The 10,173-nt window shown below is 36.4% G+C and overlaps 1 long non-coding RNA gene across 1 annotated transcript; it reads right to left on the bottom strand.

The window, feature by feature from the left end:
• Positions 1 to 1,006: 1,006 nt before the first annotated feature.
• On the bottom strand, positions 1,007 to 8,248 carry LOC134816374 (uncharacterized). Its single transcript, XR_010160401.1, has 3 exons — positions 8,113 to 8,248; positions 1,361 to 1,490; positions 1,007 to 1,085 (listed from the first exon to the last, which is right to left on the bottom strand). It is a non-coding gene; the product is annotated as an uncharacterized LOC134816374 (long non-coding RNA).
• Between the last annotated feature and the right edge of the window lie 1,925 nt (positions 8,249 to 10,173).

Below are 10,173 nucleotides of genomic sequence, written 5' to 3' on the forward strand. Positions count from 1 at the left end.
TTCTATACGCTCTCTCTAGTGTCAGTTGTTCGAAATCCTCCTCCAATAGCAACTCCTGTGCTTCTGAGTTAACAATTCCCATTATAAATTGATCTAACATTGAACTGCCGAAGTCTGTAAACTTGCATTTGACTGCCAGTTTTTTTAACCTCGCAACAAAGTCTGCTGTTTTCTCCGACTGCTTTTGGTGGCATTTGTAGAATCTGAATCGCTCTGCCAAAACAGTCGGTTTCGGGACCATGTGATTTATGAGAATTGTCTTCATCTCGAAATATGTAAGTTCGTTGACGTCATTTGGAGATGCTAAAGACGTAAGTAGGGAAAAGATTTCTGGATCAATGCTCGTTAAGAAGTGAGGTTTGATCGTTTGACATAGCTGATTATATTCCGCTAACAGTTGTGCATGCGCGGTTCGTTGCGCTTCATTCGGATTCTCTACTAACGGTTCCGGTTCAACCGGATAGGATTTTTGGGACTTGAGAAACCATGTGTACTGCTCGAACCAGTCTTCCGGCGCGCTGACTGTAGCGGTCAGAGGATAGGGGTAGGATTTTGTCATACTCGTCGCCAATGTTATGGACCAATGAAATAGACTGTCTTGCTAGACCTCTAAATAGAGGCTGAAATAGATTGATTAGTAATAAGAAATATACATCGTCATATTATAATCAATAATACATTACAGGGTCAGTGGAGGGAAGAGGTTATGAAGACGGACATGAGCTGGCACACACTCTTTAAGTATGGTGATTCGCTCACAGGTTTTATGCTCAGTGCGACTTATGGTACTGTGGTCACACCAAATTGATTTCTTCAAATAATCCAAATACAGGCAGCGATTTAGTCAACTTAAGTTTATCATTTATGTAATTGAACATTAAAAATGATTCCTTCATAGAATTTTGCATTTTTCATTATCTCGAGGGTATAAAATTGTCAATTGAGAAACACGTCAAATCTAAACAAATAAGTTCATTAAAATAGCTATCAATCAGTAAATGAACGAACCTGTACATCTAGAAGATATGATGTAGGTCCACACTTGTAACTTGTCAGACCGGTTGTTGTACAGCTTCCTGTTCAGCCTGAAAACACATTTCTGTTACCATGACAATGTTACCATTACAAGATACCCGTGATGAGGAGTGTCATGACGTTACGTCACTGATAAAGTTAATACACCTCCTCCCCACTAATAGTGCACTAACCTGGAAATGAGGGAGTAGTGAGGACCAGCGTCAGTAACTATAAAAAAAGCCCCCTATCATGATACTTTAGTTTCTCATGCAGGATTAAAAAATAGTAGTTGAACCCAACTTACACCAGATAAGATATGACTCAGTCACTTTATCTACATTACCTGGCAGACGTAACAGCCGAAGTGCCGAACTTATAGACCACAAAGTCTTGAGGGGAGAGGTCGTTAAGATCAACAGGTATTAGCTCAGTATCAAAATCGTGTTCAGAGTTCAATTTTGAGATATACCCTACTGAGGGTGAAAGTTTGGTTACCAAGTGAGATGACACAGTCAGTTACTTAGATACCGTGGTTACTAAATGACGGCAAATCAGTGACTGTAGGGACGGAATTGTATAATAATTGCCAGAATTATGTCAAATAAGAAATAAGTGCCAAGAGTCAGTTTTGTGGGTTATCTTACTGGCTGTAAAGGGGTTTTAAAAAGTGTAAATGGTTGAATAAGTGTTACTGGCTTTAACTTAGGGGTTTTAAATAGTTTAAATGGTTGGATAAGTGTAAAACACATTATTTGGCCGTTTGAGATCCTGAAATTAGTGCCAGGAGTCAGTTTTGTGGATTATATTGTTATCTTACTGGCTGTAAAGGGGTTTTAAAAAGTGTAAATGGTTGAATAAGTGTAAAACACATTATTTGGCCGTACGAGATCCTGAAATTAGTGCCAGGAGTCAGTTTTGTGGGTTATCTTACTGGCTGTAAAGGGGTTTTAAAAAGTGTAAATGGTTGAATAAGTGTAAAACACATTATTTGGCCGTACGAGATCCTGAAATTAGTGCCAGGAGTCAGTTTTGTGGGTTATCTTACTGGCTGTAAAGGGGTTTTAAAAAGTGTAAATGGTTGAATAAGTGTAAAACACATTATTTGGCCATACGAGATCCTGAAATTAGTGCCAGGAGTCAGTTTTGTGGGTTATCTTACTGGCTTTAAAGGGGTTTTAAAAAGTGTAAATGGTTGAATAAGTGTAAAACACATTATTTGGCCGTACGAGATCCTGAAATTAGTGCCAGGAGTCAGTTTTGTGGGTTATCTTACTGGCTGTAAAGGGGTTTTAAAAAGTGTAAATGGTTGAATAAGTGTAAAACACATTATTTGGCCGTACGAGATCCTGAAATTAGTGCCAGGAGTCAGTTTTGTGGGTTATCTTACTGGCTTTAAAGGGGTTTTAAAAAGTGTAAATGGTTGAATAAGTGTAAAACACATTATTTGGCCGTACGAGATCCTGAAATTAGTGCCAGGAGTCAGTTTTGTGGGTTATCTTACTGGCTGTAAAGGGGTTTTAAAAAGTGTAAATGGTTGAATAAGTGTAAAACACATTATTTGGCCGTACGAGATCCTGAAATTAGTGCCAGGAGTCAGTTTTGTGGATTATATTGTTATCTTACTGGCTGTAAAGGGGTTTTAAAAAGTGTAAATGGTTGAATAAGTGTAAAACACATTATTTGGCCGTACGAGATCCTGAAATTAGTGCCAGGAGTCAGTTTTGTGGGTTATCTTACTGGCTGTAAAGGGGTTTTAAAAAGTGTAAATGGTTGAATAAGTGTAAAACACATTATTTGGCCGTACGAGATCCTGAAATTAGTGCCAGGAGTCAGTTTTGTGGGTTATCTTACTGGCTGTAAAGGGGTTTTAAAAAGTGTAAATGGTTGAATAAGTGTAAAACACATTATTTGGCCATACGAGATCCTGAAATTAGTGCCAGGAGTCAGTTTTGTGGGTTATCTTACTGGCTTTAAAGGGGTTTTAAAAAGTGTAAATGGTTGAATAAGTGTAAAACACATTATTTGGCCGTACGAGATCCTGAAATTAGTGCCAGGAGTCAGTTTTGTGGGTTATCTTACTGGCTGTAAAGGGGTTTTAAAAAGTGTAAATGGTTGAATAAGTGTAAAACACATTATTTGGCCGTACGAGATCCTGAAATTAGTGCCAGGAGTCAGTTTTGTGGGTTATCTTACTGGCTTTAAAGGGGTTTTAAAAAGTGTAAATGGTTGAATAAGTGTAAAACACATTATTTGGCCGTACGAGATCCTGAAATTAGTGCCAGGAGTCAGTTTTGTGGGTTATCTTACTGGCTGTAAAGGGGTTTTAAAAAGTGTAAATGGTTGAATAAGTGTAAAACACATTATTTGGCCGTACGAGATCCTGAAATTAGTGCCAGGAGTCAGTTTTGTGGGTTATCTTACTGGCTGTAAAGGGGTTTTAAAAAGTGTAAATGGTTGAATAAGTGTAAAACACATTATTTGGCCATACGAGATCCTGAAATTAGTGCCAGGAGTCAGTTTTGTGGGTTATCTTACTGGCTGTAAAGGGGTTTTAAAAAGTGTAAATGGTTGAATAAGTGTAAAACACATTATTTGGCCGTACGAGATCCTGAAATTAGTGCCAGGAGTCAGTTTTGTGGGTTATCTTACTGGCTGTAAAGGGGTTTTAAAAAGTGTAAATGGTTGAATAAGTGTAAAACACATTATTTGGCCGTACGAGATCCTGAAATTAGTGCCAGGAGTCAGTTTTGTGGGTTATCTTACTGGCTTTAAAGGGGTTTTAAAAAGTGTAAATGGTTGAATAAGTGTAAAACACATTATTTGGCCGTACGAGATCCTGAAATTAGTGCCAGGAGTCAGTTTTGTGGGTTATCTTACTGGCTGTAAAGGGGTTTTAAAAAGTGTAAATGGTTGAATAAGTGTAAAACACATTATTTGGCCGTACGAGATCCTGAAATTAGTGCCAGGAGTCAGTTTTGTGGGTTATCTTACTGGCTGTAAAGGGGTTTTAAAAAGTGTAAATGGTTGAATAAGTGTAAAACACATTATTTGGCCGTACGAGATCCTGAAATTAGTGCCAGGAGTCAGTTTTGTGGGTTATCTTACTGGCTGTAAAGGGGTTTTAAAAAGTGTAAATGGTTGAATAAGTGTAAAACACATTATTTGGCCATACGAGATCCTGAAATTAGTGCCAGGAGTCAGTTTTGTGGGTTATCTTACTGGCTTTAAAGGGGTTTTAAAAAGTGTAAATGGTTGAATAAGTGTAAAACACATTATTTGGCCGTACGAGATCCTGAAATTAGTGCCAGGAGTCAGTTTTGTGGGTTATCTTACTGGCTGTAAAGGGGTTTTAAAAAGTGTAAATGGTTGAATAAGTGTAAAACACATTATTTGGCCGTACGAGATCCTGAAATTAGTGCCAGGAGTCAGTTTTGTGGGTTATCTTACTGGCTTTAAAGGGGTTTTAAAAAGTGTAAATGGTTGAATAAGTGTAAAACACATTATTTGGCCGTACGAGATCCTGAAATTAGTGCCAGGAGTCAGTTTTGTGGGTTATCTTACTGGCTGTAAAGGGGTTTTAAAAAGTGTAAATGGTTGAATAAGTGTAAAACACATTATTTGGCCGTACGAGATCCTGAAATTAGTGCCAGGAGTCAGTTTTGTGGGTTATCTTACTGGCTGTAAAGGGGTTTTAAAAAGTGTAAATGGTTGAATAAGTGTAAAACACATTATTTGGCCATACGAGATCCTGAAATTAGTGCCAGGAGTCAGTTTTGTGGGTTATCTTACTGGCTTTAAAGGGGTTTTAAAAAGTGTAAATGGTTGAATAAGTGTAAAACACATTATTTGGCCGTACGAGATCCTGAAATTAGTGCCAGGAGTCAGTTTTGTGGGTTATCTTACTGGCTGTAAAGGGGTTTTAAAAAGTGTAAATGGTTGAATAAGTGTAAAACACATTATTTGGCCGTACGAGATCCTGAAATTAGTGCCAGGAGTCAGTTTTGTGGGTTATCTTACTGGCTTTAAAGGGGTTTTAAAAAGTGTAAATGGTTGAATAAGTGTAAAACACATTATTTGGCCGTACGAGATCCTGAAATTAGTGCCAGGAGTCAGTTTTGTGGGTTATCTTACTGGCTGTAAAGGGGTTTTAAAAAGTGTAAATGGTTGAATAAGTGTAAAACACATTATTTGGCCGTACGAGATCCTGAAATTAGTGCCAGGAGTCAGTTTTGTGGGTTATCTTACTGGCTGTAAAGGGGTTTTAAAAAGTGTAAATGGTTGAATAAGTGTAAAACACATTATTTGGCCGTACGAGATCCTGAAATTAGTGCCAGGAGTCAGTTTTGTGGGTTATCTTACTGGCTGTAAAGGGGTTTTAAAAAGTGTAAATGGTTGAATAAGTGTAAAACACATTATTTGGCCATACGAGATCCTGAAATTAGTGCCAGGAGTCAGTTTTGTGGGTTATCTTACTGGCTTTAAAGGGGTTTTAAAAAGTGTAAATGGTTGAATAAGTGTAAAACACATTATTTGGCCGTACGAGATCCTGAAATTAGTGCCAGGAGTCAGTTTTGTGGGTTATCTTACTGGCTGTAAAGGGGTTTTAAAAAGTGTAAATGGTTGAATAAGTGTAAAACACATTATTTGGCCGTACGAGATCCTGAAATTAGTGCCAGGAGTCAGTTTTGTGGGTTATCTTACTGGCTTTAAAGGGGTTTTAAAAAGTGTAAATGGTTGAATAAGTGTAAAACACATTATTTGGCCGTACGAGATCCTGAAATTAGTGCCAGGAGTCAGTTTTGTGGGTTATCTTACTGGCTGTAAAGGGGTTTTAAAAAGTGTAAATGGTTGAATAAGTGTAAAACACATTATTTGGCCGTACGAGATCCTGAAATTAGTGCCAGGAGTCAGTTTTGTGGGTTATCTTACTGGCTGTAAAGGGGTTTTAAAAAGTGTAAATGGTTGAATAAGTGTAAAACACATTATTTGGCCATACGAGATCCTGAAATTAGTGCCAGGAGTCAGTTTTGTGGGTTATCTTACTGGCTTTAAAGGGGTTTTAAAAAGTGTAAATGGTTGAATAAGTGTAAAACACATTATTTGGCCGTACGAGATCCTGAAATTAGTGCCAGGAGTCAGTTTTGTGGGTTATCTTACTGGCTGTAAAGGGGTTTTAAAAAGTGTAAATGGTTGAATAAGTGTAAAACACATTATTTGGCCGTACGAGATCCTGAAATTAGTGCCAGGAGTCAGTTTTGTGGGTTATCTTACTGGCTTTAAAGGGGTTTTAAAAAGTGTAAATGGTTGAATAAGTGTAAAACACATTATTTGGCCGTACGAGATCCTGAAATTAGTGCCAGGAGTCAGTTTTGTGGGTTATCTTACTGGCTGTAAAGGGGTTTTAAAAAGTGTAAATGGTTGAATAAGTGTAAAACACATTATTTGGCCATACGAGATCCTGAAATTAGTGCCAGGAGTCAGTTTTGTGGGTTATCTTACTGGCTTTAAAGGGGTTTTAAAAAGTGTAAATGGTTGAATAAGTGTAAAACACATTATTTGGCCGTACGAGATCCTGAAATTAGTGCCAGGAGTCAGTTTTGTGGGTTATCTTACTGGCTTTAAAGGGGTTTTAAAAAGTGTAAATGGTTGAATAAGTGTAAAACACATTATTTGGCCGTACGAGATCCTGAAATTAGTGCCAGGAGTCAGTTTTGTGGGTTATCTTACTGGCTGTAAAGGGGTTTTAAAAAGTGTAAATGGTTGAATAAGTGTAAAACACATTATTTGGCCGTACGAGATCCTGAAATTAGTGCCAGGAGTCAGTTTTGTGGGTTATCTTACTGGCTGTAAAGGGGTTTTAAAAAGTGTAAATGGTTGAATAAGTGTAAAACACATTATTTGGCCGTACGAGATCCTGAAATTAGTGCCAGGAGTCAGTTTTGTGGGTTATCTTACTGGCTGTAAAGGGGTTTTAAAAAGTGTAAATGGTTGAATAAGTGTAAAACACATTATTTGGCCGTACGAGATCCTGAAATTAGTGCCAGGAGTCAGTTTTGTGGGTTATCTTACTGGCTGTAAAGGGGTTTTAAAAAGTGTAAATGGTTGAATAAGTGTAAAACACATTATTTGGCCGTACGAGATCCTGAAATTAGTGCCAGGAGTCAGTTTTGTGGGTTATCTTACTGGCTGTAAAGGGGTTTTAAAAAGTGTAAATGGTTGAATAAGTGTAAAACACATTATTTGGCCATACGAGATCCTGAAATTAGTGCCAGGAGTCAGTTTTGTGGGTTATCTTACTGGCTTTAAAGGGGTTTTAAAAAGTGTAAATGGTTGAATAAGTGTAAAACACATTATTTGGCCGTACGAGATCCTGAAATTAGTGCCAGGAGTCAGTTTTGTGGGTTATCTTACTGGCTGTAAAGGGGTTTTAAAAAGTGTAAATGGTTGAATAAGTGTAAAACACATTATTTGGCCGTACGAGATCCTGAAATTAGTGCCAGGAGTCAGTTTTGTGGGTTATCTTACTGGCTTTAAAGGGGTTTTAAAAAGTGTAAATGGTTGAATAAGTGTAAAACACATTATTTGGCCGTACGAGATCCTGAAATTAGTGCCAGGAGTCAGTTTTGTGGGTTATCTTACTGGCTGTAAAGGGGTTTTAAAAAGTGTAAATGGTTGAATAAGTGTAAAACACATTATTTGGCCGTACGAGATCCTGAAATTAGTGCCAGGAGTCAGTTTTGTGGGTTATCTTACTGGCTTTAAAGGGGTTTTAAAAAGTGTAAATGGTTGAATAAGTGTAAAACACATTATTTGGCCGTACGAGATCCTGAAATTAGTGCCAGGAGTCAGTTTTGTGGGTTATCTTACTGGCTGTAAAGGGGTTTTAAAAAGTGTAAATGGTTGAATAAGTGTAAAACACATTATTTGGCCGTACGAGATCCTGAAATTAGTGCCAGGAGTCAGTTTTGTGGGTTATCTTACTGGCTGTTAAGGGGTTTTAAAAAGTGTAAATGGTTGGTGTAAATGTGAAATGGTTCGGAATAAAACCGAAACCAAGTATGAAATAACAGATATAAATAACAATTAATAACTTACCGGTTCGTAAAAGTTATCCGACTGGCATTAATTAAAAACTTAAATCAAAACCCTATTATCTGTTATCGTGAATCGTTAATTGCAATATATAATACAACAGTCGATAACAGCTGACATTTTACAACGAGCAGAAATAACAAAATGGCGCGAAGTTATAATCTTCACATACGATCAGGTAAAAATGGCGCCATAGTGCTCCTTCATCAACTATTTTACGTTTTTGACGATTTTGACACGTAAATAGCGCGCTTAGATTTGCGCGGCGTATTAAAAAAATTTAAACCTTTCGGATAGGGGTTAATTTATTTTTCTACTGTCAACACAGCCCAAGTTATACATGTTTTAATAACAAAAAATGTCCATTTTTTTGTATCAGTTTTAGTTAAATTTCTTTTCAAATCGCTGCCACGTCAAAACTATTTTACGAAAGTATATCAAATTTTCACGAAAAGCAAACTTAATCGATTTACAACTGTATTGAAAAAGAATTTAATACAAAAATATTGAAACTTTTAAATTATCAATGGAATAAATTGCCGACCTCTAAATATGTGTAAAATACTGCGAATAGAGGTCACAACGCTGCGCGTGGGGGTGATTGAGAATTGACGATATATTATGATCTAATAGTAAATTTTACAAAGCTGGCTTTGGATTTAGGTAAGATTATAATTCATTTAAAAAAAACCACGGATAGTTTAAATTTATTTCTATTTGTTGTATAATCATAAACAATTTAATCCTGTTTTCAAGAATGCGCGGCTTTGGCGGCCAGTTATCACAATGCTGGCAAGCATTACCGTCGCCCTTATATTCACAATACTAGTTACCCCCTATACTATTATATCCCCTTTATTGTTTTCCAGGCATTAAGACTCTTTCGAAAGTAGTTCAGCAGGTACATTTAAGTTCAAAACATTTTAATTCAATGTTAAAGATGACAGGAATAAGAAATAGTTATATGGAGGTTTTAAAGAAATTTGCGCAAAATACGCGCCAGCATGTTATACGAAATTAGTAGGTAAAATAACCCAAAATCGCCATATTCAATTCGATTGCAGGTGCCTTAAAAACCATGTTAAAATTGAGTTAGAGATCTAAAACTTTGCAGGGCGTCTAGACCTTGTCCAAATCGACTGCAAAAAAAATTTCATGTTTCAGGAGTATCGGGAAGTGGGTTTTCTGGAACCCCTGTTTTTCTATACAACAGATTGTCGTGAAGTATTGTATATATGTATATATATATATATATGTATAGTTACCTGAGGACCCCAGGCTTTAATGTTGTTAAATTAGAGATTAGGCGGAATGACAGGCTGAGCGCGGCCCAGTAAATGTATAGACGCTTTTGTAGTCAATTGTAGACTACATTTAAGTGTCTATATAGTAGATTCAAAAGTATAAACGTTACAGTCATTTCGAACCACAGGTTTTAAAGATAATCGTTTATACTTTAGTTTACATTATATCAAAAAATAATTTATCTCCATCATCATCACTTGATGACGTCATCAAATTAGGTGTTTTTAAAACTTTATTTTTGACAAAGTAATAACTTTTCAAATCGATTTTAAACCATTAAGGAGTAATTTTATTCAAAATCTGAGGTCATTTTTACCTTAGATAATTGTTCAAGCATTCTGAAAATCTACCGGAAAAGTTTCTTACTTTGCTCCTTCATAAAGATATTCGCTATTGAAGTTAGTGCTTTTTTGAAGAATAATTTTATAAAAACACAAAAGTTGTGAATTAGTATTCTCTGGTGTTGGGCTATCCCTTGAGTTGTGGAGCTCAATTTTGCTTCTTAAAGATCTAAATTGTGTTATAGGCTAGTTTTAAAGTTGAAAATCGAAAAGTTGCACACGTGGGGACACGCCCAAATTGATAGAAAATTGCTAAAATTACTGAAAATTGCTGTTTTCACCATTTTTATCAACTTTGGAGTCCCGTTGTGATCCAAGTTCTATATAAAATCTTCTGAAACTTTGCATGCTTATTAAACTATATATAAATTACTGCTATGCAAAAATTTACGGTGATTCAATATTGTATGCGCACGCA

Source organism: Bolinopsis microptera, chromosome 6, assembly GCF_026151205.1.
Source record: "Bolinopsis microptera isolate Bmic1 chromosome 6, MBARI_Bmic_1.0, whole genome shotgun sequence".
NCBI lineage: Eukaryota > Metazoa > Ctenophora > Tentaculata > Lobata > Bolinopsidae > Bolinopsis > Bolinopsis microptera.